Below are 5,926 nucleotides of genomic sequence, written 5' to 3' on the forward strand. Positions count from 1 at the left end.
AGCACGGCTGGTTCAGAACAGGGCAGCACGGCTGGTTCAGAACAGGGCAGCACGGCTGGTTCAGAACAGGGCAGCACGGCTGGTTCAGAACAGGGCAGTACGGCTGGCTCAGAACAGGGCAGCACGGCTGGTTCAGAACAGGGCAGTACGGCTGGTTCAGAACAGGGCAGCACGGCTGGTTCAGAACAGGGCAGCACGGCTGGTTCAGAACAGGGCAGCACGGCTGGTTCAGAACAGGGCAGCACGGCTGGTTCAGAACAGGGCAGCACGGCTGGTTCAGAACAGGGCAGCACGGCTGGTTCAGAACAGGGCAGTACGGCTGGTTCAGAACAGGGCAGCACGGCTGGCCCTTGGATGAACACAGAGAGCTAATATTAATAATATGCATGTCAATCTCCCCTGGCTCAAAGTGGAGTAGAGATTGACTTCATCACTACTTGTATTTGTGAGAGGTATTGACATGTTGGTTGCACCGAGCTGTCAGTTTAAACTAATGGAACACAGCTCAGACACCCATACATACCCCACAAGACATGCCACCAGGGGTCTGTTTAAACTACTAACACACAGCTCAGACACCCATACATACCCCACAAGACATGCCCTCAGAGGTCTGTTTAAACTACTAACACACAACTCAGACACCCATACATACCCCACAAGACATGTCACCAGAGGTCTGTTTAAACTACTAACACACAGCTCAGACACCCATACATACCCCACAAGACATGCCACCAGAGGTCTCTTCACAGTTCCCAAGTCCAGAACAGACTATGGGAGGTGCACAGTACTACATAGAGCCATGACTACATGGAACTCTATTGCACAGTACTACATAGAGCCATGACTACATGGAACTCTATTCCACAGTACTACATAGAGCCATGACTACATGGAACTCTATTCCACAGTACTACACAGAGCCATGACTACATGGAACTCTATTCCACAGTCCTACATAGAGCCATGTCTACATGGAACTCTATTCCACAGTACTACACAGAGCCATGACTACATGGAACTCTATTCCACAGTACTACATAGAGCCATGACTACATGGAACTCTATTCCACAGTACAACATAGAGCCATGACTACATGGAACTCTATTCCACAGTACTACATAGAGCCATGACTACATGGAACTCTATTCCACAGTACAACATAGAGCCATGACTACATGGAACTCTATTCCACAGTACTACATAGAGCCATGACTACATGGAACTCTATTCCACAGTACTACATAGAGCCATGACTACATGGAACTCTATTCCACAGTACTACATAGAGCCGTGACTACATGGAACTCTATTCCACAGTACTACATAGAGCCATGACTACATGGAACTCTATTCCACAGTACTACATAGAGCCATGACTACATGGAACTCTATTCCACAGTACTACATAGAGCCATGACTACATGGAACTCTTTTTCACAGTACTACATAGAGCCATGACTACATGGAACTCTATTCCACAGTACTACATAGAGCCATGACTACATGGAACTCTATTCCACAGTACTACATAGAGCCATGACTACATGGAACTCTATTCCACAGTACCACATAGAGCCATGACTACATGGAACTCTATTCCACAGTACTACATAGAGCCATGACTACATGGAACTCTATTCCACAGTACTACATAGAGTCATGTCTACATGGAACTCTATTCCACAGTACTACATAGAGCCATGACTACATGGAACTCTATTCCACAGTACTACATAGAGCCATGACTACATGGAACTCTATTCCACAGTCCTACATAGAGCCATGACTACATGGAACTCTATTCCACAGTACTACATAGAGCCATGACTACATGGAACTCTATTCCACAGTCCTACATAGAGCCATGACTACATGGAACTCTATTCCACAGTACTACATAGAGCCATGACTACATGGAACTCTATTCCACAGTACTACATAGAGCCATGACTACATGGAACTCTATTCCACAGTACTACATAGAGCCGTGACTACATGGAACTCTATTCCACAGTACTACATAGAGACATGACTACATGGAACTCTATTCCACAGTACTACACAGAGCCATGACTACATGGAACTCTATTCCACAGTCCTACATAGAGCCATGACTACATGGAACTCTATTCCACAGTACTACATAGAGCCATGACTACATGGAACTCTATTCCACAGTCCTACATAGAGCCATGACTACATGGAACTCTATTCCACAGTACTACATAGAGCCATGACTACATGGAACTCTATTCCACAGTACAACATAGAGCCATGACTACATGGAACTCTATTCCACAGTACTACATAGAGCCATGACTACATGGAACTCTATTCCACAGTACTACATAGAGCCATGACTACATGGAACTCTATTCCACAGTACTACACAGAGCCATGACTACATGGAACTCTATTCCACAGTACTACATAGAGACATGACTACATGGAACTCTATTCCACAGTACTACATAGAGACATGACTACATGGAACTCTATTCCACAGTACTACATAGAGACATGACTACATGGAACTCTATTCCACAGTACTACATAGAGACATGACTACATGGAACTCTATTCCACAGTACTACATAGAGACATGACTACATGGAACTCTATTCCACAGTACTACATAGAGACATGACTACATGGAACTCTATTCCACAGTACTACATAGAGACATGACTACATGGAACTCTATTCCACAGTACTACATAGAGCCATGACTACATGGAACTCTATTCCACAGTACTACATAGAGCCATGACTACATGGAACTCTATTCCACAGTACTACATAGAGACATGACTACATGGAACTCTATTCCACAGTACTACACAGAGCCATGACTACATGGAACTCTGTTCCACATCAGGTAACTGATGCAGCAGTAGAATCAGATTTAAAACGCAGATAGAAATGAGGGCACACAATGTGTTGTAATGGATTTAAATTGTATAACTGCCTTAATTTAGCTGGACCCCAGGAAGAGTAAACATTCCCCTAGTGTGGATGATGTTTTCTAGTTAGGCTATGTTTAATTTCTCACTATAGTTGTTCTTTAGTGTGGGTGGCCCCCAGTAGGTGAGGTTGCCATTGTTAAGCTGTTCTGCGTAGCATACTGTACTTTCAGTTTGATGCCGGCATTTGAAGTCATCGTTGTTGTACATTGAAAGCCTGTATTGTGTGGCTGTCAAGATGTTTATGCATTTGAGTCTTAAGTATGGAACCACCAAGACTCTTCCTAGAGCTGGCCGCCCGGCCAGGGGAGAAGGGCCTTGGTCAGGGAGGCGCTCCAGAGTTCCTCTGAACCTTCCAGAAGGACAACCATCTCTGCAGCACTCCACCAATCAGGCCTTTATGGTATTGGCCAGACAGAAGCCACTCCTCAGGAAAAGGCACATGACAGCCAGGCTTGTAACAGACTGGTGATCAACCTTTAGTCCGAGAAAGATAAGTGTGTAAGTGTGTAATGAATGTACAGTAGGGTGAACTTACTGTGGACGGCTCACAATGAGCTTATCTAGGCTATAGGAATTTACCTGCATAGATATACAGTACATCAACTAACTTTCCTCCCCTCCTCCCCTCCTCCCCTCCTCCCCTCTCCTCCTCTCCTCCTCTCCTCCTCTCCTCAACCCTCCTCCCCTCTCCCCTCTCCTTTCCTCTCCTCAACCCTCCTCCCCTCTCCCTCTCTCGCTCTCCTCTCTCTCCAACTCCTCTCTCTCCCCCTCTCTCTCTCTCTCTCCCCCCCTCTCTCCCTCCTCTCTCTCTCCCCTCTCCCCTCTCCTCTCCCCTCTCCTCTTCTCCTCTACTTTCCTCTCCTCAACCCTCCTCCCCTCTCCCTCTCTCCCTCCCCTCTCCTCCTCTCCTCTCCTTTCCTCTCCTCAACCCCCCTCCCCTCTCCTTCTCTCCTCTCTTCATTTCCTCTCCTCAACCCTCCTCCCCTCTCCTCCTCTCCTCTCCTCTCCCCTCCCCTTCTCTACCTTCCCCTCCCCCTCCTCATAATGAGCTTATCTAGGCTAAAGGAATACGGGAGAGGGAGAGAGAGCCACTGATACTTTACCAATTAAGGTTCTCACGGGAGAGGGAGAGAGACCCACTGATACTTTACCAATTAAGGTTCTCACGGGAGAGGGAGAGAGACCCACTGATACTTTACCAATTAAGGTTCTCACGGGAGAGGGGGAGAGACCCACTGATACTTTACCAATTAAGGGTCTAACAGGAGAGGGAGAGAGACCCACTGATACTTTACCAATTAAGGGTCTAACAGGAGAGGGAGAGAGAGACACTGATACTTTACCAATTAAGGCTCTCACGGGAGAGGGAGAGAGAGCCACTGATACTTTACCAATTAAGGCTCTCACGGGAGAGGGAGAGAGACCCACTGATACTTTACCAATTAAGGTTCTAACAGGAGAGGGAGAGAGACCCACTGATACTTTACCAATTAAGGTTCTAACAGGAGAGGGAGAGAGACCCACTGATACTTTACCAATTAAGGCTCTCATGGGAGAGGGAGAGAGACCCACTGATACTTTACCAATTAAGGGTCTAACGGGAGAGGGAGAGAGACCCACTGATACTTTACCAATTAAGGGTCTAACAGGAGAGTGAGAGAGACCCACTGATACTTTACCAATTAAGGGTCTAACAGGAGAGGGAGAGAGACCCACTGATACTTTACCAATTAAGGGTCTAACAGGAGAGGGAGAGAGACCCACTGATACTTTACCAATTAAGGGTCTAACAGGAGAGGGAGAGAGACCCACTGATACTTTACCAATTAAGGGTCTAACAGGAGAGGGAGAGAGACCCACTGATACTTTACCAATTAAGGGTCTAACAGGAGAGTGAGAGAGACCCACTGATACTTTACCAATTAAGGGTCTAACAGGAGAGGGAGAGAGACCCACTGATACTTTACCAATTAAGGGTCTAACAGGAGAGGGAGAGAGACCCACTGATACTTTACCAATTAAGGGTCTAACAGGAGAGGGAGAGAGACCCACTGATACTTTACCAATTAAGGGTCTAACAGGAGAGGGAGAGAGACCCACTGATACTTTACCAATTAAGGGTCTAACAGGAGAGGGAGAGAGACCCACTGATACTTTACCAATTAAGGGTCTAACAGGAGAGTGAGAGAGACCCACTGATACTTTACCAATTAAGGGTCTAACAGGAGAGGGAGAGAGACCCACTGATACTTTACCAATTAAGGGTCTAACAGGAGAGGGAGAGAGACCCACTGATACTTTACCAATTAAGGGTCTAACAGGAGAGGGAGAGAGACCCACTGATACTTTACCAATTAAGGTTCTCACGGGAGAGGGGGAGAGACCCACTGATACTTTACCAATTAAGGGTCTAACAGGAGAGGGAGAGAGACCCACTGATACTTTACCAATTAAGGGTCTAACAGGAGAGGGAGAGAGACCCACTGATACTTTACCAATTAAGGTTCTCACGGGAGAGGGAGAGAGACCCACTGATACTTTACCAATTAAGGGTCTAACAGGAGAGTGAGAGAGACCCACTGATACTTTACCAATTAAGGGTCTAACAGGAGAGGGAGAGAGACCCACTGATACTTTACCAATTAAGGGTCTAACAGGAGAGGGAGAGAGACCCACTGATACTTTACCAATTAAGGCTCTCACGGGAGAGGGAGAGAGACCCACTGATACTTTACCAATTAAGGGTCTAACAGGAGACCCACTGATACTTTACCAATTAAGGGTCTAACAGGAGAGGGAGAGAAAAGAGGAAAACAGTGACCCTCTTTCTTTTTCACGAGCTCATAAACAACCCTTCCCACTGGTTCTGCGCGGGGGGAGGGATTCTACTAGAAAAACAGAGGGAAAGAGAGACTGAGACAGAGAGAAAAGGTAAACGTACGTTTTTCTTCTG

Source organism: Oncorhynchus nerka, linkage group LG7 (genome assembly GCF_034236695.1).
Source record: "Oncorhynchus nerka isolate Pitt River linkage group LG7, Oner_Uvic_2.0, whole genome shotgun sequence".
NCBI lineage: Eukaryota > Metazoa > Chordata > Actinopteri > Salmoniformes > Salmonidae > Oncorhynchus > Oncorhynchus nerka.